The sequence below is a fragment of the Equus przewalskii genome, chromosome 3 (assembly GCF_037783145.1).
Source record: "Equus przewalskii isolate Varuska chromosome 3, EquPr2, whole genome shotgun sequence".
Lineage (NCBI taxonomy): Eukaryota > Metazoa > Chordata > Mammalia > Perissodactyla > Equidae > Equus > Equus przewalskii.
Window position 1 is genome coordinate 88,845,198 of NC_091833.1, and position 26,810 is coordinate 88,872,007.

At 45.3% G+C, this 26,810-nt stretch overlaps 1 long non-coding RNA gene across 1 annotated transcript; it reads right to left on the minus strand.

The window, feature by feature from the left end:
- Positions 1–1,723: 1,723 nt before the first annotated feature.
- Positions 1,724–13,590, minus strand: LOC139082607 (uncharacterized). The gene is made up of 3 exons (XR_011538806.1): positions 12,122–13,590; positions 4,267–7,227; positions 1,724–4,182 (listed from the first exon to the last, which is right to left on the minus strand). It is a non-coding gene; the product is annotated as an uncharacterized lncRNA (long non-coding RNA).
- Between the last annotated feature and the right edge of the window lie 13,220 nt (positions 13,591–26,810).

Sequence of the window (26,810 nt, forward strand, 5' to 3'; positions counted from 1 at the left end):
GGAAAGCATCGGAAACTCAGAAGACTGGGGTTTCTTAAATGCACTTAACGCTGCCGCAGGGAGCATCGTAAATCTCCTCAGTGAACGTGCCCAATCTGCTGATAGCGAGTGAGAAAATAGCGGGCTTGCTTTGTGTAAGGTCCTACACTCCCTTCACTCCTTTGCTCATTTCAACCTGTCTGGCCAAGGAGAGATAATTGCATTAAATCACCTGGCAACTTAAATGCTCTCATTTTTAGCATCAAAGGAGACTTTCTCTTTAACCAATTAAAAACCTAAGGTCTCCTTGGCAAGTAGGAAAGCCTTAGAACTAGAATTTGGCCAGGTGTTGGATTTGACAGCAGAGCTTCTGGGTCCCAAAGGAAGCTTCTGGCGGGGCTTAATCAGGCCCCCCGGCAAAGGAACCCACAGGTGCCCCAGGACAATAGTGGCCTGCACATCTCCCACGAGATACTAAGCTCCTGGAGAGAGAACACTCACCATGGGCCCTATTTTCACGACTCTTCCATTGAATTCTCTACCTAACCCCTTCTTGGGCACAGAGATTGTCCTTCCTCACCCGATTCCTGTACAGGGGCGAGGATTAAAGAGAGAGCTCACAGACTCTTCGAGATGCAGTGAGAGGGCAGGAAATAAGCATCTTAACAAGGCATTTGTGGCAGTTTTCGGGGTCATGCAAGTCAGATAAAAAGATGAGAAATGGACATTTAATTAGGGTCAGTGAAAGGAGAAAGGGTGTGGCACCTAGAAATGAATTTTTCTTTTTGAAGCTGTAAACAGAACCTCAGAGTCCTTTGGCTCATTTGCCCTGTGGAAGCAGTTTTCTAACTGAAGAGCTTGCGATTCACCCATCTTCCTGTAGAAGACATAAGCAGATCTAGGGAGCTTTAGATAAGGCCCTTTAAAAATAAATGCAAAAGAAGGAAATTAATATCTTCCATCCTGGCAGCTCTTCTTGGGTCCCCTCCTACTCTGGGAGTTTTCAGTGCGTAGATTTGGAGGAAAAAAATATTCAAACATGAAACTGATTGTTCAATCCCACGTCAGTTTCATTTTCCAGCTTTCTGGCAGATCGCCTGCTGAGCCAACTGCGTGTCCTCCAGTTCTCTAGAAATGCACTTGTTCAAAAGGTCGCAAACACCTGCTACCATTCTAAGTTGAGCCCGAGTTCCTCTACCGGCTGCAGGGATCCTGCTGCTGAGAGGAAGTTTGGCCTCATGGAAAGAGCTTCTATGCTCAAGTCCCAGATTTGAATCTCAGGTCCTTCTCTTGTGCAGGTTATTTGACTCTGTAGGTTGGTTTCCTCCTCCAAGAACAGAGATGAAATGAGTGATGGGGGTGGGTTCACAATCTCCTTGTGAGAATGCAATGGAAGAATAATAATAAATAAAGCTCCTGCTACACAGTATCAGGAGAGTAATAAATAAGGCTCCTGATATACTCCTGAGAACAAACAAAGCTCCTCATGCACTGTAGTAGGAGCCCAAGAAAAGGGGCTCCACTCCGCCCTGTCTGACCTGCAGCTCAGCTGAGGTTATGATCCTTCCTCCCAGTCCATAAGAAAAAGGAGAGGGGAGGGACCAGTGTTCTCTATGCCCCCTGCCTGATCCCGTTGGAGGCGGCTCAGCATAGGCTCCTGTGCTGTGCCTTCCGAGGAGGAGCTAGTGCTGATAGAGGATAAGGAGAGCAGAAGGCTGGCCCTTTTTCATTTCAAGGAATCAGATAAAGGAGAATCTATGTGCTGGACTTTAATTGCAATCAGTAAACATTTGTGGAGCACAGACCGTACGTCCATCCTGTGCTTGGTTACTGAGATTGAAGAAATGAGTAAGACTTGGCCCCTCCTCCAAGCCTCTCCACATCTTGATGCGCAGCTATCTAAGAACGCAGAACATCTTTCAATCCATCTAGTTTCCCAAGAAATTGTGGTGATTCCATGTTTTATTATACTACATTGGCTTATTTTTATTTTAATAAAAAATTTATATGCAAAAGAAAAGCATATTTTTTCCTCTCTCTTAATCCATAAACCTCATTGACATTTAAGATTAACTTAATTTCTAATAATATAAACAGGAAGTGACTTTTTCTTAAAGTTACTAAATAAATAAAGCCAACCATATTTTCATTGAAATAAAATTTGACAAAACAGTTTTTAAGTTCTGGAGAAGAACTCATTCTCTAAATGAGTAATTAAAACCTGCTTAATCTAATAAAGTAGATTCTCTATGGACCTCCTATAATAGACAAAATTTTGTTAATCTGAGTTGAGCGATAATATGAATTTAGAGGAAATAAACTGCATTTTGGGGGAAAAAACAAACACGTTATATGTAAGAACTCTCATTTATCCACACTGGCTCCCCAGTGGACCCCAAGAACTGTATTTACAAAAAAGCCTGCACAGCATTTGATAGGTAACTGTCTTCTCCAGCTGGGAAGTGGAAAACCAAACTCCCTCCAGTGATGGCTAGGGATGTTTTCCTTTGGGAAGACAGAGTTTGTTTTTCTGCTCCTTCTTTCGCCCAGGTCAAACTGATCTTGTTGATCGGACACTTCCTCTCTTGTCCAACAATTTCCCACTGAAAAGTGAGACCATTCTGGTCAACTAGCTTTTCCCGTGCCAGCAAAGGGAGCTCCGTGCAGACTGGAGGATGGCATTGTCTGATCATCCTCCCAAGGGAGAGGATACAGTGCAAAATTCTTCCTCCAGGGCCTCCCAGAAGTGTGGCTGACACAAGAGTGGATCATAATCTGGGTTATGGCACCTTTGAGCATAAACATGCTACTTAGAATGTCACATATATGTGTTATATATGTATGTATCTGCAAAGATACAACCGTGTATATATCTCTGTATTGTCAAGAAAGAAGCCTTGATGAGGCCAACAAAGGTTTCCTTAGACCCTAGAGCTCTCTAAAGAACTTGCTTTAATTAATAGATCAGAATAGTTTGTATTCAACATATCAAATAAGTAGATGATTGATAGATAAATAGATAGGTTGATTTAGAAGTCAGATAGACCTGTTTATACCAATTACTGGCTGAAGGAGCCTTGATAAGGTATTAAGTTTTCCTAAACCTAAATTTACTTGTCTGTAAAATGGGTTCAATTACCTCTCCAGATGGTTTCAAGGCATAAATGAAACAGTGTCTGTAAAGTGCTTATTAAAGTGACTTACATAATACAAGCCTCAATACAGAGAAAACATTACCAGCATCATTCTTGTTGAGGAACAGTTAATTTGGGGGCATCTTTGTGAGGTGGGGATTTCAGAACGGTAAGGAGACAGACTGCATTAATGGAAAGCCTCCCACACACATCCGTGTAAATGGATACTTCCCGCAACAATGCACAGCTTAAGGGGGGCCAGTCACCTGGTGGTCAAATGTTTCCCAAGTCGCTGAGGGTGAGACAGTGCTGCTGGGGAACCCAGCTTGAGTTCCTGGTTCAAGAATCACACCTGTGAAATTCGATCCAGGTGGGAAATTCTTCGAGTTGACTCTGCTGAAGCCATGGTTCATTATCAAGTTATTTCTCTGGGTCACTCTGAGGTCATCTCCTTAATTAACGTATCAGCCAAGAGATGCCACAAAATCCAAGCTGCTCAGCCTTTGCCTCCAAGTCCATCACAGCCCCTCTCCTTCACTGAAAACTTTTTTGGTGCCAGGCACCAGGCAAAGAGCCTCTGTACATCACTTTATTTAATCTTCTAACAACCCTCTCGGGGAGCGGCTACAACAATCACCATTTAAAGATGAAGAATCTAGGGGCCTGCCCGGTGGCGCAGTGGTTAGTGCGCACGTTCCACATCAGCGGGCTGGGGCTCGCCAGTTCGGATCCTGGGTGCGGACGTGGCACCACTTGGCACGCCATGCTGTGGCAGGCATCCCACATATAAAGTAGAGGAAGATGGGCATAGACATTAGCTCAGGGCCAGTCTTCCTCAGCAAAAAGAGGAGGATTGGCAGCAGTTAGCTCAGGACTAATCTTTCTAAAAAAAAACAAAAAAAGATGAAGACTCTCAGGCTTGCAAGCTCCAGTCATTTGCCCAGGATCACAGCTAGCAAACGGTGGAGCCGAAATTGCAGGAAACCGTGGAGATCTTTCCATCAGGCTATGCTCCCCAGAAAACCATTAATCCCACTTTTCTCTCCTCTGTCACGTGTTTATATTGCATCTGAGAACAAAAGGAGGTTTAAAATCCTCATTTTTCTCACCTGCTAAAGAGCAACACAGCCTGTTGTTACTAATCAAGCCTTACCTTGCTCCAGGCTCTCCAGACTATTCCGCCTATCCTCATATGGCATCTCTGATCACCCCAATCCGTGCTAGGGATTCCTTCCAGCCTTTCAAAAAACAACTGGTAACAATTTAGCAATTAGTTTAAATCTCTTTAGTTGGGCTAAGATGCCCCTTTTCAGGGGCACCTGGTTGGAGCAAGAGTGCCACCTGGTGGAACATTTGGGTCACTGCCAACACTTGTTCCTTGGTCAAAGGTGGCAAAGCCGGCTTTGAACAGAAATGGACAAGGAGCAGTGTTCACGCCGCCTGGGACCGTGCCCAGAAATAACTCAGCAGCGTCCAGGCACGAACTTACTGAAACTCAAAGTCTTGCTGAAACACAAGTTTGGGACGTTAAGGGTATGCGTGTCTTGGCTTCAAAGCCTGGGGCTGGAATTAGGGTAATTCGGAGGGTGAGGCAAGGCCAGGCAAGTGCAGGATTGCATCCTGTCTTCATTTAAAATTTTGAAATTTTATTCATCATGGATTTTTGCATTAATTTTTACTTTTTAAGATTGCATTAAAATACTATTTATCTTGATTAGTGAGTTTTTTGGCATCTCTCCCTTACATTTGACACCCACTGCAAATGCCTCGCTTGCCTCACTCTGGTGTCCGCCCTGCTGAAGCTCTCTGGAAAAGGATTCAGTTTCCTTTCAAAGCTCTGTCTATAAGGGAGCTCCACACAGCTCCTGTCGTTCTGCCTTCACTCTTCCCATCTGAGAACGGTCTTGGTGTCCCACAGTCCCTCCTGCCCCACTCGATTCACCAACTCAAGTGAAAAGGAAGTACATACGCCGGCGGACACACTTCAGTCTAACTAGTGAACAGTCTGACAGAAAACGTTTGCCATCACTGATCTCACCGCAGATTACTGCTCTTCAGCAGGCAGCTGACTTGCCAAGCTAAAAAGCTGCTTCTCCTTTTGCCAGGTCCAAGACCACTCGGCCACAACAAGCCTGGGCGAGGACGCTTGTCAACACCACGTGCCCTCACCTAACCTTGGTCAGGGCAAGCTGAAGGCCTGCCTGGGGATGTTCCTGTCTCAAGAATGACCGAGCTGAATGCCCACATCAGGCCCGGTCACCGTAAAGCACTGTGTCTACACTGGGTCATTCCAGTTCTCTGACCCACAGCCTGAAGCTAGGTGGGGAGTTCTTTACCTGGAGTGTAGAAGTGACTTTGGAAGGGGGGATGGTTCTGGAAACTTCTCAAATTTTATGCAAAACTACATGCATTTTTCTGGGGAGATGGTTTATCACTTTCCTTCCACTCCCCAAAGATCCCTGACCGGTAAAGGGTAAGAATCACAACGGTTTTCATGAAGGCCCTCAGGGTTTATCACGGGTCTATGCAAGGAATAGCAACAAGCAACATCTTCCTATGCCTGGCCTGGTAAAACAAATATCAATGGCCTTATCAGTGGTATATAAACAGTGTGGGGCGATCCTGATAAAAGGCCCAAGCATTTTTCAGAGTTCAGAGGAAGGAAAAAATCCTCTCTTGATAAAGTGGAATCTCCGCTGGATGTTGAGAACTGGAGAGTCCACGTTGCCTTCCCTGCCTTTTGTTCCCCGCTTAAAATCTCTTTCAGCCTTGCTATTTTCAAGCAAAGTTCTTTTGCAAGCTCCAGACTTTCCTCTAGAATATCCTTCTGCCCTTTTGGCATCCTCCACTCATCCTTCAAGATCAGTTTTCTCAACATTTCCGGGCAGGGCTATGTACCTCACATAGTCCTGTTATCACATAGATGACTTTTCTAGAATTATTTGCATATTTATCTACAAGACTGTGATCCCATCAAGGCAGGAACCCAATTGTATTAGTTTCCATATCCCCAGCACCTAGCACAGAGTATAAAAAAAAAAAAAGGTTAGATGGATGAATAAAGAAACAGATCCATGAATAAATGAACAATCCCCCTGACCACCTTCATTTCCTAGATGGGGAAAGTGGCCCTCTGATAGACACCAGCATGCCAATGAGACTGAGCCAGGCAGGGCGTCCCCAGGAGCCACACCCAGGCCAGCTGCAGGCCACTCGGCAGCTGTGTGGGTCTGAGATCCTGCCGCACCCTCCAGCCTCTTGGCAGTTCTTGCTCCAGCATGCCACCATGTCTCACTTTCTCTTCTATTTTGCTCCTTGGTTCAGAGCACACAGTAGGGAGACACGAACCAGGGGAATTCAGAGGTAAGAAATGGTGACTGGCAGATGCCAGCTGTCCCCCTGGCAGGGTCTGGGAAACCTGAATCTTCTCTGTGACTCTGTCCTTACCACAGTGAGGACCAAAATGAGAAACTCTGACTCTTTCAAACTTACTTCACCAGCAGGATCCTGAGAGCTGAATTTCAGGCCCAGAAATGCATTGTCCATGAACCTAAACAGCGAATTTTACTTTGCTTCCTCCCACCGGAATTAGATTCACGAGAAGTCTGATAAAATCTCCAAACGGCTGCTCCAAGCTCTGCTTGTCCCAGACGCATGGCAGAAACTGGAAAGAGCTGGGAGGAGGGAAGCCTCGCCAGCTGGTTCTGGTCCTGCCCTGAAGTGGGGGAAAACGCCTCTGAGGGGACCCGTAGGCCCAAACACAGCTGTGGTCATTACTGAATCATTAGACTTGCCACAAACGAGAGAAAAGTTTCAAACAGCGAAGAGGACTTCTCCGTGGTCTGCTGAATGGGGTTTCTCTTTGTGTTTTGGTTCCTTCTGGTGGCGTGGCCTGGCCTGCAGGGTTTCCTCAAAGCCGCAGGAGCCCCTCAGCCCCTCATGTTGCCTCTCAGGAGCTCTCCTCAGTGGGGCAAAGGACTTCTTTTTTTTTTTTTAAGGTAGGTAAGTCTGGAAAAGACTCAGAGTTTTGAGTCATTGTTTTGTGCACAGTGATTTGACCTTCTCTGATCCACTTCTCAGAATTACAGGTCCCTTTTCTGAAGAACACAAAAGCCTACAGAGGAAAACAGGAATATTCCAAATTTATAACTGGAAAAAGGGAAACCCCGTCACGCAAATGTTCGCCCGGTTCAGTCGCCCCACCTCTTCCAGATGTTGGTAGAAATGGCCCACTTACCTCTCATCCCACAGTTTTCTGTCCTAAGTCTTATCCGTCACTCTATACCCTAGATCTTTCTGTTCCCTTTCGTACCTACTAAGTGTGTAATAAATATTAATTGACAGACTAAAGGCAAATTAAAGCTAAGAGCATTTTATTTATTTATTTATTTTTTGTGAGGAAGATTGGCCCTGAGCTAACATCTGTTGCCACCTTCCTCTTTTTGCTTGAGGAAGATTGTCACTGAGCTAATATCTGTGCCAATCCTCCTCTATTTTATGTGGGACACTGCCACAGTGTGGCTGAACGAGTGGTGCTAGGTCCACGCCCAGTGTCCAAACCTGCAAACCCTGGGCTGCCAAAGCAGAGCATGTGAACTTAACCACTACGCCACTGGGCCGGCCCCGAGCCAAGAACATTTTTATAAAAACAGAAACCATTTAGAAAGTATAACTACAGGCCAGGCGCTTTATATCAAGTTTAATCCTCACTGCAACTCTGTAAGGGAGGTGTTTTTACTCTATTTTACAGATGAGTAAACCAGCGCTTGGAAGGGTTCTGGGAACACAAACTACTTAGTGGTGTAGCTAGAATTCCAGGGCTGTCTTACCTGCAAAGCTGTGCATTCTGGAGTTCCCAGCGTTTCAGCGAATGACCCAGGGAAGTTTCCACTTCCTGAGCATAGTAACAGGGACCTGAGGGATCAGGACACCATGTAAAATACGTCCATGCTCAGAGCAGGGAGAGCCCCACTAGCATGCTGGAGTTATTAGAGCTTTTCCTGGCAGAGCTGCACGTGGTGCCCAGGTGAAGCCCTCATTCCTAAAATCCTGCCATTGCCTCTTAACCGAGCCCAGCTCTTCTCATTCCCGTCCACCTTGGGTGGGTATCAGGCTAAAACTTCCTTTGTCTCCTCCTTCTGACTAGCCGTGAGCTGGGAGTGTGGCACAGTACGGTGGTTCTGAGGATGTGTGTGACTGCTGACGCTCACTATAGTCATGCCGGTAGCTGATATCCCTGATTCTCTTCCAGCACTTTTTTTTTTTAACGATTGGCACCTGAGCTAACAACTGTTGCCAATCCTCTTTTTTTTTCTTTCCTGCTTTTTCTCCCTAAATCCCCCTAGTACATAGTTGTATGTTTTAGTTGTATGTTTTAGTTGTGGGTACTTCTAGTTGTGGCATGTGGGACACCACCTTCGCGGGGCATGACTGAGCGGTGCCATGTCCGCGCCCAGGATCCAAACCAGTGAAATCCCGGGCTGCCAAAGCGGGGCGCGTGAACATAACCATTCAGCCATGGGGCCGGCCCCTCTTCCAGCACTCTTTACCGTAGAAGACAGACTGGACCTCAAAATCCTTCTCAACACAACATTGCAGGGAGCCACTCCCAATCAATCATCATTGCTCTGAGAGTAAGCCTATTTGTGTGGCATAGCAAGTGATCAATAGAATTTCATTTCCAGTTCCTTCCATCTTTCCTGCCTGCCTTCCCCAGTGTTTCTGGGATGGATAGCGGGATAGATGGGTGGAGGAATAGATGGATGGATGGGCAGATGAAGGGAAATTGAGTTCTCAGCTGACAGAGGAGCCCTGGTTGATACCACTCCTAATTGTGCTGATTTCTCTCAATGCCGATGCTTCCTTAACAAAACTTGCTCTTGGAATGAGGCATATTTTGTGGCATTTGTTACAGGAACTAGTGAGATTGTGGGGTCATTCCGAGGCCGTGGAGGATCCTTAGCGTCAGCATTTTTTTTTCACTCAGTCTCATTTCCTCCCCCTCGAACATATGTCTGAGCTTAAAAACATCCATTCACCCCATACTTCCTTCTTCTTTTTAAAGCTCAAGCTGACAAGAGAAATTTCTTCTCCCACTCATCTTTTTTTTCTATACAGGGGAAACTACTTACAGCTCCACTGTGGGGTGTGTAGGAATGGCCAATGATTGAAAACTCTTCTGTGTCTTGGAGCCATCAGCATCCTTAACCTGTGCTATTAGCTGCCTAAAGGTTCAGCAGCATCCCATGATTGAGCTGTGGACAGGAAAGTGTGTTTTTCCAAGGCCCTTTCAGAAGCCCTGGCTTTTGGTTTTGAACTAATCCAATTATGGTGATATCAGGATATTCTTTCCCTTAGCAAATACCGCTCAGTGTTTGAGAGGAAGGAAATGTTAAGAAATTTTTGTTCAAGAGAGTTTAAAGAGGAATAAAATAAAGCAACATTTTTGAGATTTGAGTACAAGTAAATCAAAAGCATATGGATTGTGTGCTGTTAAAACATGCTTTTGTTTCCCCAGGAAGGAAAAAATTCTTGGGAAAAATATATTTTAAAAAATGGCATAGACTGGAAAATAGCTAGAGATTTTTAAGAAACCCAAAATGTAGCAAGGATGGTCCAGTTCTAGTTATTAACATCCCAGAACCAGCGGGGGAGTAAAATTAGGTGGTAAAATGATTATATAATTATTTGTTATTCCAAGCGGGAAGTGACACATTTCTTACATATTTCTAAAAACAAAAAATGCTATACTGAGGTCTAGGAGATGAGGTTTTCTTTCGTCGTCTTCGTTTTGATATTAGTTATGATAACAATTTCTTTTACTGAACTCACAGACTGTGAAAGGTCAAGGTGCAGAGGTGAAGGCAGGGGCCCTGGAGTCAGACTGCTGGCTGGACTCACGGCTCTGCCCCCATTAGCCATGGGATCCTGGGGGAGTTCATTCACCTCTCTGTGCCCTAGTTTACTCATCTGGAAAGTGAGAAGAAGAAGAATAATAGTTGCTACACTTGCCACCTGGAGTAAATGCTGCTGCACAGGAAGCTCTCAGTAAATGTTAGCTGGTATTATTTGCCATCCTTCCTGGAATGCTCTGGCACTAGATAACTCCATGACTCAGTCACTTGCTTCAAAACTGACAAAGAGGGGCCCGCTTGTGGCCGGGGTGGGGGGTTAAGTTCGCGCGCTCCGCATCGGCGGCCCGGGGTTTTCCAGTTCTGATGCTGTGCGCAGACCTACACACCGCTCATCAAGCCATGGGGCGACCCCCAGAGAAGAACTGGAATGACTTACAACTAGGATATGCAACTATGTGCTGGGGCTTTAAAAAAAAAAAACTGACAAAGAAAAAAATGGAATGAAACGAAAGTGCAGCCATTACAACCAACATTAAAGAGTTAAAAAAGGATTAAAAGAAAATATTAGGAACAACTGTACACTAACAAAATAGATGACCTAGATGAAACAGAAAATTCTTAGGAACACACAAATTAACTAAACTGACTCAAGAAGAAATAGAAAATGGAAAACTCAAGAAGAAATAGAAATAGAAAACAGCAGACCTATAACAAGTAAAGAGGTTGAATCAGTGATCAAAACCTCCCAATGAAAACAAGTCCAGGACAAGAGGTCTTCACGGGTGAATTGTACTAAACATTTAAAGAAAAGTTAATACTAATCCTTCTCAAACTCTTCCGAAAAATAGCAGGGAAGACTTCCTCACTCAGTATTACTCTGATCCAAAGTTTGTCACTCATCTCTTTCAGGACTCTGCCTTCCTGACTCTCCCATATCAATATAGTGTCACCTCCCCCTGGCCTCACTTAGTCCCTCACACCGATTTACTTTTCTTCATAGAACTCATTACCATCTGATATATTATATATTTATTTGCTTACTTATTTATTGACTCTCTTCTCCCACTAGAATGTAAGCTCCATCAGAGCAGAGGATTTTTTTCCACCGTTGAATCCTCAATGCCTAGAATAGTGCCTAACAAATAATAGGCGCTCACAAGAATTTACTGAATGAATAAAGAAATTGTCTAATCATTCTTGCACTGAGAACAGAGTGAAAACTAGAGAGGACCTGGGTATTGCCGAACTCCCAGATATAGCTGACTAGAAGAAAAGGAGCCTTCAAAACCAGACAACCAAGAAAGCGTCGAGTCAGGGAAACAAAGGGAAATGAGATTTCTGAAAAGCAGGGACTGGTCAGCAGTGTCAATTAATGCTGAGAAATCAAGAACAATGAGAACAAAGAGTCCATTGGATTGAGCTGCATGAAGGTCATTGGCCACCTGAGTGAGAGTCATCTGGGGGCATCATAAGGCTGGAAGCCAAAAGCCAGGCAGCTTTGAGGGGTGAGCAAGGGGAGGCAGTACCTTCGGACAACATTTTAAAGATGTTTTCCTATAAAGAAGAAAGTACAGAGATAGGAAAGCTGCTGGAAAGGGTGGGGGACATGTGAGGATCTTGTCTCACTTATCCCACTTACGTAAGTGGGAAAAACATGCTGCTGTCTAAAAGCCTAAGGAAGGAACTCAGCTGAGAAAAGAAGTTGAATGCACACAAGAGGACAAGGTTCCGGGGAGGAGAGAGATGGGGCCAGACCCTAGGACTGGCTTTAGCACGGAGGAGCAACCTTCCCTACCCCCTCCGATGGCAGACCAACAAAGACTACAGGAAAAGAAGTGCCAAGAGGCCACATGACGCCCTCACCAGCCCCAACGAGGACCCAGGTCTACTGACAGCCAGTCCACTGCTCTTTGTACTATGTAGTTTTGTTCTCTTGCTCAAATTAGAATGTTCAAGAGGCAATGAGGAGGTGAGATGGATAAAAACCTAAGCTGATGAGTAGAAACTGCCTACCACAATAGACTGTCATGTCAGACTGTTACGGAAGGCACTTTTTCCCACTCAGATGCTCCCTTCCCTGCGGTGTGAGCCCTATTTGTATAGGTCTCCTTGCAGCCCCCACTTACCCCTCCCCAGGACATTGGAGGGACTGACCTGATTGGTGAGTCTGTGAGGAGAAGCTGAGCATGCGCAGCCTGGCCCCTTTCTGTCGCTCTTCCTTTTAGGAAATAGAGAAAATATGCTCTAGGTGGCTCTCGAACCCGTGGGAAGCATACCAGTAAAGCTTCGCTCCACGCCTGCCCTGTGTGGAGGCCAGCAATGGTCCGACCCTGCCTGTGGCCAGATGGTCCTTCAATACCTGTGCTCAGTACTAGGAAGTCCATCTGCCTACAGATATATTCCACTTTCTCCGGTGTCAGCTTTATCAGTAGGAAGGATGCTCTTTTAGCCTCCGTCCGCCTTTCTCTTTTCTCTTTTTTTTTTTCCAGTGGGTTCAGAAAAAGATGAGGAAGAAGAGAACTAATTACTTCAGCAGGAATTACACTATTAAAATTGGCAGATGAAACTTGATTCTCAAAATCATTCTTTTCAAGATATGAAGACCAAAAAAAACCCATAAAACACAATATGAATATTTTCTGATATAATTTCAATAATGAAAGTGCATTCTTTTCAGAGAAGAAGAACCTCACAGCGTATAAGAGAGGCTGATTCCTTTCCTGGATGTGTAAACCCAAAGGATCTGCTTTCTTAATTCAGTTGGCCAAAAGTACAAAATCACAGTTGATAGTTTCTTCAGCTCTTTCCAAGATTCCACTGTTTTCTGTCTGGAAACAGCCATTGCCACATCCACAGTTTCAAACTTGAGAAAATGATCCAGAATCATCACAACATGTGCAGAGGCTGCACAGCAATAACCATTCTACGAGGGCAGGCGAGAAACCTGCCAATGCACATTCTTCGTTGATGAGAAAAATGCAACAACGACTGTAAAATTAGGTGTTGGCACCATATTTAGCCATGGATTCAGTCTTCAACTCACTTCTCGCCAACTTTTTCAGTGCCAAATAGTTGATCCTAATAATTATTTCAGAAATAGTCACTATCACCTTCTCCAATTACTTCAGCCTCCATATTTCAAATTGAAAAGTATTAGCCTTGACTGTACAGCTTCTCTCTACTGCTCCTAAGTTGCTGTTTGGAAATTCACCAAATAATCTTTAGGCCTATCAGGGAAGACAAAGATTATCAGCGAAATCCCTCTTGTAATTTTTCTTGCAAGCTATTTTAAGAAACAACGAGGCTGCGGGTTATTCACAGACTTTATGGCGCATCAGAATCCGTGGGAGATTAGATGTCTAGGGTGGGAATGTGGGCAAGGGCTAAGAGAGCTGGTGAATATGAGGCTGAAGGAGACACTGCAAAACTCAGAGCAGAGGCGTGTGGTCCACACGCTACCCGAGCCCTGCGGGGAATGGCCTCCAACCATCTTGCATCCTTGTAGCCGTTGTTCAGATTCAAAGTTGCCAGAGACAGGATCTGGCCCCTGTGGTTTCTAAGAGGCAGTCACTTCCCTCCACCATAACTCCTCCTCCAAAAAACAGCCTGTGGTGGGAAGCTCCCTAAAAGGAAGATGGAGTGCTATTAGAATGCAGGATTGGTTGCTGGCAGCAAAGCTGGGCAAATGCCCCCCATACCTGGGCCCCATGGGGGAGTCCGGCGAGCATCAGTTCAGTAGCTTAATTCATCCATGATGATTCATTGCATGGTGATCCTGAGAGCTCTCATTCATTCTGAGTTCATTCACTACATGGTGATTGAGCCCTTCCGGGTAGAGATACATCAGTAAACAAAGCGGACACAGTCCCTGCCTTCATGGAGCTCACAGCCCCCTTAAACCATCCACCTCGACTTATAAGCCACTGAGTTCATCCTTGTTGTCATGAGCCCACACTGGCTGTTAAATGGGCCTACCCAAACCTCAGCCCTGGTCTGATAGAAAGTCTGGGTGGGAAGGATACCACTGGCACAGAGTCAGAATTCTAAGGACAGACATCTCTGCGTTCAGCTCCTCTGCAGATTAAACAGTGAGCTTGGTGTGGACACAAGGAAATGCAGAATGTGATAATGTCACAGAGGATTGATCACCAGCTGGTGACCCTGAGGGGTCAGCAGACAACAGAATAGCTTGCTGGAAACTTTGTACTGAGTGATTTTGGCACATAGTTCAAATAAATAAACATTCCCATTTCGGCAGATTCGTTTGTAGGAAATAATAATTTTACATTCAAAGAATGAACTGAGCTACCTAGAATGTGTAGTGTGTGTGCGTGTGTCTAGGTGTGTTAACTAGCAAGTATGAGGATGAGTCATGTTTTTTTTCTTGTTTTATAAAAAAGTGACATCTGGGCATCCCTGGTGGTCAATGTCACGGAAAAATTACAAGCCTTGGGGGCTTCTTGATCTAACTCTCTAAATTATTTATCAGTGTGGACTCTGAGCAAGTTACTAACTTCTCTGAGGTTAGCTCTCTGTGGTCTGACGAGATTCTCCTCATCTATAATGTTAGAATAACGATATCTACATTCATCACGCACTTACCACGTGCCAGACACTGTGCTGAAAATTTTAAGTATATTATGTAACTTAATTTGTCCCAAAATGCATTGAAGTTTTATTTATACTGATTTTGCACATGAAGACTCAGACACAGAGCAGTTAAGTAACTTGCCCAAGGTCACGAAGCTGGCAAGTGTCCTAAAGGCAGGATTTTAACCCAGCTGCATCTGACGCCAAAGCCCATGCTCTCCAAAGCCTCATTCTGCTACCTTCTCATGGGGTGTTTCTGGCAGGACAGGTGCAGCTGCAGGTACCAAAACCCTCAAAATTCTCCCTCACAATCATCAGGGACAGCAGCTCCTGCTTGTTGCTTTATCTTTTTCAACAAGCGGATTCCACCTTATGGTATAAGATGGCTTTTGTGTCCAGCTATCATGTCCACATTCCAGTCAGCATAGAAAGGAAGAGTCAAAAGGGCATGTTACCTTCTGTTAAGGACGCTTCCTGAAAATTGCATACAGTACTTCTGCTTACATCCCATTGATCACATGGGCAAAGAGAGCCTCAAGGGAAGCTGGGCTATGTGATCTTATTGCAGGAAGTCATGTGCCTAGCTAAAACATGTGGGATTGTATCATTAAGGAAGAAGGGAAGGCTGGATTCTGGCACACAGGGTTATTGAAACTGGGAGGGATAATGTATACGAAACTCTTAGTTCACTGCTGGGCACACAGTAGGTACCTGGAACATAACACTGGTACTCATATTATTGACCCATATCTGGCATCCACTGGAACAAAGGCAGAAAATCATGCATTCAAATCAGGCAAGGCAAGATCACAGTAAAAGGGTAGGAGACGGAAAGATTTTTAAATCGCCATGATCTTATGTTTTGGCAACTCCTTTTTCACTCACAAAAAAGCACCACCTTTGCTCATCTGCAGCATTCCCAGGACGACATGGAGGGTGATAATGGGGAGATGCTTCAGCAGCCATCCCTAGCAGAATCAGTGCACACGACATGACCCCCTGGCTGATAGTATCACAGGTGACGGTCAGTAAGTAATTTCTACTGCAGCAGTTAATGGAAATGCAGTTTTCATTACAGTAAGAAAATTGAAATCTCAGCCCGCCTCTGTGGGTTCCATCTGGCCCATCCCTCATTTCTCATAAGATTGTGTGTTGTTTCCATTCCCCTCATGATTAAGCTTTATCATGAAGGGTAGGGGGAGTGGGGTAATTGAAATCCCAGGGAAATCTCCATATCACACTGCCATTTAACAATCTTCTTCAACCATCCTGATACCAGGGCTCCAAGCAATTAGGGAAGGATCACTTTTTAATTCAAGGTGGAGATATTACCTAGTAGTTTCAGATGGCTGGCCTGAGGTGAAGTGACAAACATGCAGCCAGTACGGAAAGAGGAGAAAAGAGGAAAGAGTGTGGCACCAAGGGACCTATGTCATTGAAAAGTTCTCAAATGTATGAACAGCTTCCCTTGGGTGGGACGTGTTTGGGGCATTGACACTCTGAATGGCTCTCAGCACAAAGTAAGTTTTCAACTCCATTTGGCTCTTGCTCTTTGAACTGCAAATGATCTATGGCAAATTTTCTGCCTTGTTGAGGAAAGTTAACTGAACACGATGCAGACTTGCTCCCTCAAATGCCCCTTTCCTCTGAATTCTGGGTCATTGCCCCTCAGCTCCTGACCTGTCACAGGCCCCTCATGTCCTCTCCTGTCACTGCTGGCTCCTTCCTTGCAGCTCTTATTTTTGCCTACAGAGTAGGCAAGGAGCTAACAGATTTGCGGCAGACAGAACATCTGTTCAACCACACAAGTCAAGGTATTCAATTTCATAACTTTGTTGAGAAAGCAAAAGCACTAGACATCCTCCATTCGGCAGAGGCCAGTCCTACTTACAGCTGAAGGTTGTATCTCTTCCCTGTTTTTTCCTGACATTGCCCATCATAGGACCAAATGGCTCCTAGCTACAGTTTTCTTGGCCAAGAACTGATACTGTATCAACCATGTGTAAGTCATTTCCAGAAGAAGGACTATAGTAAAATCACAAAGGAGGGAAAGTTGGATTTTAGCAGACAGCCAGAATCAAAGGTTTCCCATAACCTCCTGCACCCTGGCATGTTCCAGCCATGACCAATTCCACGTCGGGGTGATGGGGAGATCCCCTGAGCCGTCCTGGAGAGCTGAATGCCTTTTCTGTTTGACTGCTCAAGATGCGCACAGGAAGGGAATTGCCATATCCCTCATTTGTTCATTCACGCGTCCTCGAAATCTTACCTTCTTGCCTAAACTCTCTCTTTGGGGGACACCTCTTTTGCCATGATTGACAGAAGTTCATGCACACTGGAGCTAAATTCATCTGTTAGTTTCTTGGAGGACATCCTACCCCAACTTGCAGGCAAACTGGGATTCCAGGCTGGGGATCATTTCACTGGTCACTCAGTTGGGTTCAAGTTCCCTCTTCAAGCCTGGAAACTCCTGTGTCCCCATTCTTACCCTTGAATCCTGTTTCATTTGCACTGGCATATCCAGGAAACATTTGAGCCTGCAGATAGCAGGACTGACTAGGAAAACAGCAGAGTCTGGCTTATCCTCACCTTCTCCTTTTGCATCTCTGAATCCAGTGAAACCACATGATGCCCCTCCAACACCCCAGATATGAAGCTGATCCCTCTCCTTGGCCTCTTGCAAAAAAGAAAGCCAGTAGTGCCAGAAAACAGACAGCAGGCCAAGGAAGGGAAGAATCACAGGTCACAGATTTGGCGTTATGAGGAACCTTAGAGACTATCCATGCTCTTCACTTTACCGAGGGGAGTGCCATGGTCAAGGTCACACACAAACCCGTGGCAGAGTCAGGCTGAGAGACAGAACTTCTGGCTCCCAGTTTAGGGCTCTCTCCAATGTGCCCAGTGTGCCTGATGAAATGCTGGCTGATTTATACCAAATGACATTCCCCAAATGCTAAAGTCCCCATCATCATGTGAAGACACCAAAGAGACATCAATGTGAAACAAGTGACGAGAGAAAGGGGCGGGAGCTTCTTTTTGTTTATGGCCATCTGGTGATTCTATTGGCCTCTTCGCAATGGGGGAGAGTTGGATGGATCTGAAGGATCCCTGGGAAGGGAGCAGAAGAAACGAGGCAAGAGGGTCAGAAGAACAGAGCATGGTGGCTGGGAAAGTAAGCTATGGAACCGGCCTGCATGGGTCTCAATCCCAGCTCTCCCACTTACTAGCTGTGTTGCTTACACTTTCTGTGCCTCAGTTTATTTACCTATAAAATGGAGATAATCATACTATCTACTCAAAAGGTGAGGAGTGAATGAGTCATTTCCTGGAAAGCACTTAAGACAGGACCTGACACACAGTTAGCCATTGGTATTATCACCAGGGAAGGGAAGCCTGAGGAACAGCCAGGAGAAAGCCACAGGACATCTCTCAGGCCTGACCGTAAGTAAATCCCCCTCTATTTCTAGTAGTGTTGCTAGGAGGTGGTATAGTGCAACGAAAAGGGCCTGAATTTAAAAACTGTATTAGTTAGTATAAGGTTCAGCTGCTGTAACAAAGAGGTCTCCAAATGCCATGACTTACAGAGCAAAGATCATTCTTCTGTCACATAACAATCCTGATATGAACCGAGCAGGTCAGCAAAGCCACTCTGTTTCTTTACAGTCATTCGGAACCCTGGTTCTTTCCAGGGTCTGTCAGACTGAGTCATCGCCCCATTCAGATTTTAGCCAGCAGGTGGAGGGAAGAGAGCATGGAGGAGGCATACCTGGGATCTTAAGGCTCAGGCCGAGAAGTAGCACCATGATTTCTGCTCACATTGATTTGCAAGAATTTCATCACATGGTCACACCTGACTGCAGGGGAGGCTGGGGATGGAGTCTAGCTGGGCAGCCATGAGCCCAGACAGGAGGGGAGAGCAGACCCATGTTCAAATCCAGTCCTTTCATTGACTAATTTTATTTGGGGGAAAGTTATGGAACCTCATTCCATCTCTTTTTGCTCATTTGGTCTCTATTGTCAGTCATTCTTTCATCCCACAATCCTGAGCACCTGCCATGGGCCAGTCATGTTCCAGGTCCTGGAGATACAGCTTTGAACAAGACAGACCACGTCCCTTCCCCTCTGAGGCAGGTTCCCTGTAAGGCTAATGAGGAGCCTTCCAAGGACCTTTTCTTTTCATTCTAAATCAACATTCAGGGGCCGGCCAGTGGGGTAGTGGTTAAGTTGGTGCGTCCCACTTCGGCAGCACGGTGGGTTCACAGGTTTGGATCCCAGGCGCGGACCCAGCACCACCCGTCAAGCCATGCTGAGGCAACATCCCACATAAAGTAAAGGAAGATTGGCACAGATGTTAGCTCAGGGCCAATCTTCCTCACAAAAATAAAATAAATCAACATTCATTTTCCTGCTTAATTTTATATTCTTATTTTTTTAATTGTTTTTCTAAAAAAGGACCTCAGATTGATATGCTCTTCAGGTCCCACAAAACTTGGATCTGCCCCTACTGCTCTCATGGAGCTAACAACCTAGGTGAGAGAAAGAAGGTAAACAAGTAAACAAATGAATATATACCACATCAGATGGCGGTAAGTGTTAGGATGTAAAAAACACAGGCAGGCGAGGGGGAGAGCACGGCTTCACTTAGAGCAATGCGAGACGCTCTCTGAAGGGGTGTCACGTGAGCAGCGATGGAACAAAAGGAGTTGTTTCTACTTTTTACTGCTATAAAGAGTACTGTGATTCATCCTCTTATACGCAAATCTGTGTGCACGCTTCTGATTATTTTTTAGAATTTATTTCTGGTAGTGGAGTTAATGAGTCAGAGGGACAAATGTTTTTCAGGTTCTTGAAACCACGTGCCGAAACCTCTCCTTTTACCGAGACTTCTCATCAGGACGATAAAAGAAGCAATGATAGACACCTAGATTTTAAGGCATTTTAAGTATCATGTTTTCAAAGCTTAAAGATACTCTAGACTGTTAAGGGTCACTTACATCTGGATGGTCTGGGCTTCTCCCTGCCCCTCGTCCTAACTAGCCTTTTCCACCTCCCACCCCAAACACCTACATGCAAGTCCTTATCCTAGAATTATTTCTGAAGTCACAGCATTTTAGGGCGAGAAGGAACCTTGGTGTCAATGAATCCATTCCAGAGATATTACTGACTCGCCCGAAGCCTCAGAGTGAGTTCATGGTCAAGCTAAGATAAAGCCCCAATCTCTCGATTCTTGTCTCGGAAATCAAAATCAATCACAAAATGGAAGCCGGCTGGGTGGCATAGTGGTTAAGTTCTCGTGCTCCATTTCAGCGGCCTGGGGTTCGCAGGTTCTGATCCCCGACACAGACCTAGCACCACTCATCAAGCCATGCTGTGGTGGTATCCCACATAATATAGAGGAAGATTTGCACAGGTGTTAGCTCAGGGCCAATCTTCCTCACAAAAAAAGAAGGAAAAAAATCAATCACAAAATGAAATATGTCTGCAGTGTTTTGTGATAACAGAACTTAATACAGAAGTTTTAAAATGAACACCCATGGAAATGGCCTACCAGATCTACCTGCTTTGTCAGGGTTGTGAGCATTAGCTGAGATAATAAATGTAGAGTACACCAAACACTGCTGGAACATTGGAAACATTTAAATGTTAGTGATGGATATTACTTTGGTGGCAGAGCAAGGGGAGTGTCCCAAGACAGATGTGGGCCCCGTGGGAAAGGGAGCAGGTGTGGGGTAGCGTGGGGTGGTCTTGGGGCCTGTGGGCATGGACAGAAGCCCTCAGCATAAAGGGGCTGGCCATTATACCTCTGGAATCCTAGGAGCTGGGGAAGGAATCAGAGGAGACCACACAGAGGGAGAGAGACCTTCAGCCTGGGTCAAGGGAACCACAGGAGACAGGGGCCCAGCTGGAGGCCTCTGCAGAGCCCATGACAGGGCCAGCTTTAATCATCTGCCAGGCCACCCCATGGAGGCCAGCTGCTGGCCCAAAGGGCTCAGGCCACCCAGCCACGTGAGAACTATCTTATTCCTGTACCTCTCCCCTTTCTGGGCTTCATTCCAGGCATGGAGGGAAACACAGCTAGCAAGGGGAGGAGGTGAGCAGCCGGAGAGGAGAGGAAAAGGACCATGCCCCGTTTCCCAGGGCACGCTTCCAGGTTGAGGCATGGCTGAGCCAAGGGAGGAGAGGAGATTTAAGGCTAAGTCAGTTTCAGTTTTAACTATTACCTGGGACTTGCAATGCTAAGATCTGAATTGAGGCTACTCTTTACAACTCAAAGGATTTGTTTATTGCCTGAATGTGACAGTAAATTCATTGGCTTGCCCAAATCAGCACTGGGGGTAGAGGAATTCTGCTGCTATCAAACAAAATTTAAAGAGACAAGGTGGAACCCCAAAAAACTCAGATCTGCCCCTACTGCTCTCATGGGGTTGATAGATGATAGATAGATGACAGATAGATAGATGATAAAGAGAGAGATAGAGTTGCAATTTGTTCACAATCTCTGTTCATGCTTTTTCGATGTGCCAGTTACACATGATTTTAATTTGATAGTTATTCTGGCTGTGTCAGACACGTGCAGTGTTACTTTCTAAATAACCACCTGTGGCTAACAGAACCCACGTTTTGTGTGTCTGTGTGAGAGGAAGATTTGCCCTGAGCCAATGTCCATTGCCAACCCTCCTCTTTTTTTGCCTGAGGAAGATAAGCCCTGAACTAACATCTGTGCCAGTCTTCCTCTACTTTATATGTGGGATGCCTCTATAGCATGGCTGATGAGTGGAGTAGGTCCATGCCCAGGATCTGAACCTGTGAACCTGGGCCACGAGAGCAAAGTGCATGGAACTTTAACCACTCGGCCAGGGAGCCGGCCCCGACAGGACCCACTTTTATTCCACTCTTGTGCATTCACTCATGAATTAAAAGCAATTTGCTGGATTCTTTTAAACTTCACCTTTCTGATTGCATGCATGATAGTTTTATTTTCTATAATCCTTTTATTCACTTGAGCCTCAGTAATATACATTATATAGGCCAATATTACACTGAGCTCAACATAAGCTCAAAGTTACAATAATTGATTCCTAATGTCTCTGAGCCATGGGGCCAGAGTCCCACACAGTATTTTCACGTTCCTCTGGGCCTTCCCCATCCCCCTCCATTGACAGCCTATGCAGATTACATTGAATCAATTTATTCATTCATTCATTCATCATTTATTGTATTGGGTACCCTCTATATGCCAATCACTCTGTGGTGTGCTGGAGACACAAACTTGATAGCTGAATGACACACAGTCCCTGCCCTCAAGGCACCTAGTATTTAGTATTCCATGATTCGATGCATGTTAAATTACAGTGATAACAGGTGATAAGGAAGACGGCATTATATACAAGGTACAGTGGGGCCACAGGACAGAGTCATGAACTCTATTTGGTAATGGGTCAGATCAGTTTCACAAGAGAGAAGACCGTGGAGCTAGAAGGATAAGCAGGACTTTCCTGAGCAGGTGAAGTGGAGCAGGGGAGACGGAGGGAACAACTCATACAAAAGCTCTGCATGAGTCAGGATGGCCTAAGTTATGCCATAACAACAAATGACCCTGAAGCCTTAGTAGCTTAACACAGCTGACGTTTATTTCTTACTCAAATCATATGTCCAATGCAAGTCACCCGGTTAGGGGGGTGAGGAGCAGGAGCAGAGGCCAGGGATCTTCTCTACACGGTCACTTGGGAATCCAGGTTAGTGGAATCCATACATCCTTAAAGCTTGGCTTTCAAGTTGGCATTGCAGGAAACAAAAAGCCAGAAGGTAACACATTGGCTCTTAAATGCTTTGGCTCAGAGGTGACACATATAATTTCCATTCACAGCCAAATGGCTAGAACTAATCACATGCCTGCCCTGTTATGAAATGTGCAGAAACACACACCTATTCCATGAGTAGTAAATGTCTCTGCCACAAGCCCAAAGGCATGAAAGAGTTTTCTGGGCTTAGGAAACTGAACAGTTCAAAATGACTGGAGAAGAGAGTGCAGAGAGGAAGCATCCAAAATTGAGAAGGGAAATATGATAGGGACAAGATGATGAAATGTGGTGGGCCATGCATAGGAGTTTGGATCACCTCATGTGCAAAGCAGAGCTTTTGAAGAGTTTTAAACATGGTATCATGGCCATATTTGTGTTTTAAATAGGTCTCTCATGCAGTAACATGGAAGATGAATTGGAAGGGATTAAAACAGGAGATGGAAAGACCAGTCTGATTCTTACCATTGTCCAGGTTAAAGATGATGAAGGAACTAAAATAGAGTCATTGGGGATGAATACAGGGAATGTTAAAGAGATAGTCAATAGAACTTCATGACTAATTAGATACGGAAGAGGGAGAATAGGATGACTTCCTATTCTTCTGCTTTAGATGGGCCTTGGTGCCACCTATTAAGATAAGGAATATAGGAGGATGAGTAGGTTTAGGGAAAAGAGAGAGGGCAATTTGGAACCTGGGTCATCTGTTGGGCTTGTTATGGGTTGAATTTTGTCCTCTCCAAAGATATGTTCAAGTCATAACCCCCAATACCTCAGAATGTGACCTTATTTGGAAATAGGGTATTTGAAGAAATAATTAGTTAAGATGAGGTCATCTGGAGTAAGGTTGGCCCTTAATCCAATATGACTAGTGTCCTTATAAGAAGATGGCTATGTGACAATGGAGGCAGAGATTGGAGTGAAGCATCTACAAGACAAGAAACACCAAGAATTGTCAGAAAACATCAGAAGCTAGAAGCAGCAAGGAAGGATTTTCCCCTACGTTTTAGAGGGAGCATGGCCCTGCCAACATCTTGATTTCAGACTTCTAGCCTCCAGAACTGTGTGAAAATAAATTCTGTTGTTTTAAGCCAATTTGTGGTACTTGGTTATAGTATCCCTAAGAAACAGATACAGGGATCCAGATGGAGCTGTCCCATTGAAAGGTATGGATGAGGTCAGGCCAGTCTTCTTTCTAAAGCCCAAGGAGGGGTTACTAAGGAACAGAGCATGCTGGAGGAGATTTATTCTGCCCAGGGTGGGGAGGAGGAGAGATATTGAACAGGGAAACTTCACGATGAGGACAAGATTGAAAAGGGCTTTGGAGCGTTAGAAGAAATCTTTTTCTCTCCTAGCTGATGATAGACTTCTGGGAGCTAATCTACACTTCTATTCAAGTATTAGACAAACCTTTATTGAGCACTTTTGTGTTAGGCTCTGTGCTGGGCACTAAGAATATAATGGTGAGCAAAACAGGCACCCTCCCTAGTCTCCTGCAATGTCTAATCCACCGAGGAGACAGACACGGATCGAATAATCACCCAGAAAAATATATTAGCACTCACTCCGATAAGTGACATGAAAGGAAATTAACAAGTGTTAAGAGAACATAGTGCAAGGAAGTTGTTCAAGTCTGAAGGCTGTAAAAGGCTTTTTGAGGAAGTGATGTTTGAGACGAGATCTGAAGACAGGGAGTGAGTTTTAGGTGAAGAGGGAACAGGAGGAGACAGTCCAGGCAGGGGCTCTGAAGCCGGGAGGGGAGATTTGAGGATCTGAAAGACAGCCCTGATGTCACTGTGGTACATAAGGGAGGGGCTGAGGCCGGGAGCAGGGAGCAGCCATGGCTCACTGGGCCTTGCAGGGTTTAGTCTTCATCCCACGAGGAAGGGAAAGGCAGTCAATGAATTTCAGCAGCAGTGCGAAGAGACAAGATTCAATTTATGGAGTTTTGGGTTTTTTTTTTTTTAGATCACCTTGATGAGAATGGTTGGAGAAAGGGCATAATGGAAATAAATGGAACCCTTAGGAAACTATTGTACTGGTCCAGCCCAGAGAGGATGATGGCTTGAACAAAGTGGTAGCAGTGGAAATGGGGGATTCAAGAAGTATTTCTCTAGGCACTCAATGAAGGAAAAAATGAACTAATGAATGAAATCAATGGTCCGTCTCTGTAGCTATTCCACTTTCTCCTCTGTCTCCAGGTTTTAAAACACTGTCTCTCTCAAAATTGACATTGATGCCTCAGTACAAAAGATCTTGACATCTGATAACGAAGGCTCAATCTATAAACAAGAGGAAATTAAACGATATTCTGGCAAGATGGTGAGACTCTTTCCATTTGGACAGAAGGAGGCCCATAGAAGAGAGAATAAGAGGTTTGACCCCTGAAGACTTTCATAGGCCAGGGAGTTCCCAAGGCAAGGATCTATCTGAAGAAAGGGGTCCCCCCAGCCCCTGCCAGCCAGTGCGCTTCTCCCATCTGATATTCTCTAAGGAGTGTGACTCATAGGCACTGTGTCCAGAAGGAACAAACGTACGGTTGAGCTCTCCCACGGCACTCTGCAAGACAGTGTTACCGCCTAGGAAGGGCTTAAGCTTCTGCACTTCAGGTTTTCCTCCTCTGTTGCACTTAAACTCTAGACATGGGGATGAGAATGGAGTCCAGACTGTGGCCTTCACATTGCACAAGAGGGTGTGCCTCTTCCTAGGGGTGTGGCACACACCTGAAGTTCTGAGCACCAGATTTCCAGCTCCTGATGGAAGCAAAGCTGTGGTCCTGGATGCTGAGAGTCTTGGCCCACTTGTGCAACTTGGGATGTGTTGAGTTCAAATTGTTCACTCAGGTGGGTACCTAATCAGCTCTAAAAAGCTGCACTAGGTGGGCCTCGTGTTCATCTTCCCTCTCCATCATGCCAGGGAAGGATGGAGTTGAGGGCAGTGAAAGGCAGCCAGCTGTCTTTAAATACCGAAAGTGTCTCACAGCCGATAGAATCTGAAGAATACTGGAGAATTGCTTCAAATCTTACCTTCTTCCTATTGTTCAAAAGATGCTGGAATGGACTCTGTGGATTTAATTTAAATTCAATAATATGTTTTCATCCTAATTAACCACGCAACAAGAGCTACTGAGGAAATGACACAAACAGATGACTCAATATTTGCTTAATAATGACATCACATTCACATTTATGCCCAAATTCCAATGACTCTGAGCTACCCTTGCCAGAGGGCAGGACCTGAGCTCCTCTTTAAAATCTTCCTGTTATTTCTGGCCAATCCCAAAGGAGTGTCAGTGTCTTGGCCACCAGAGCTACGGAGCGTTCTCCATTGGCTTTCTCTACAGTAAGTCGTCACTGTTGGAGTCCACCAAACAGACCCTTAAAGAAGCCTCTTTGTCACCACGGCTGACAGTGCCTTGCCTGTCCTCCTGACTCAGTGCCATAGCTTGCCATTTGGGTGCTGAGGCAGGACTGCCTGTGCCCAGAGTCTCACAAAGTCTTTCATAAAAATAGTGTCTTCAGTCTGTGGTCCTTACCCCTCCCTTGGGAGAAAACTCAAACCTGGTTCCAAGGCGGGTGGAGGAGAAAGGCCATAATATTCCTTTCTTGTCATCCCTTTTCTCTCTGCAGGGCCCCCTGCACACCTCAGTTCCATCTCTCAGCCTTCAGTCCCACCAGCCCCAGGCAGATCCACAGAAGCACGTGGAGAAGGGTTAGTTACTCCTTACTCCTTTTGCCAACTGCATCACAGCCTCAGCCCCTGCCGCCCAGACACACATGCGTGCACGCACACACACAAGCACACGCACGCATGCACATGCAAATTAATTTATGCATAGAAAAGGAGCCGAAAGGTCACACATCAAGGAGTTTTAATAATGGCAAGAACCCTGGAGGATGAGTGTTGGGGTGTTTCTTATTTTTGTCTGCTGGCATACCCACTTGCCTTACTTTTTTGTTGTTATTTTATCTTGTAATGCTTTTTTATTATGTATTAAATACATTTTACATTTTATTATGTAATGCTTTCGTTTTTAAAAATCACTTTAGATATTAACATTTGGCTGATAACCGGAAGCCCTCCAATTTATTTTGGTCTTCCTAGAAGCTGCATTGAACCCTTGGGGAACTGTTGAGTGTCAGCTGGCTTTATGTCTCAATCTAGTACAGCAGCTCGTGAGAGCGGCCTCTGTGAGCCCTCACTGTGGGCCAGGCTCTACACCAAGCACTTCCCATGCACTGGACCATGCCACCCTCCCCAGAACTCTGGGGCGGCCCTGTAATCCCCATGGGAACTGGGGACCGGCGCCTTAGAGCAGTATAATCTACAAGGCAGCACAGGATGCCAGATGCATGGCCCAGAGACCCAAATTCTACAGAAGCCAAGAGGCCCAGACCCTTCCCCAGGGTTTTTGTTCAGGGCACTAGTTCTGGGGGCTTCCTCAGGTACTCGCC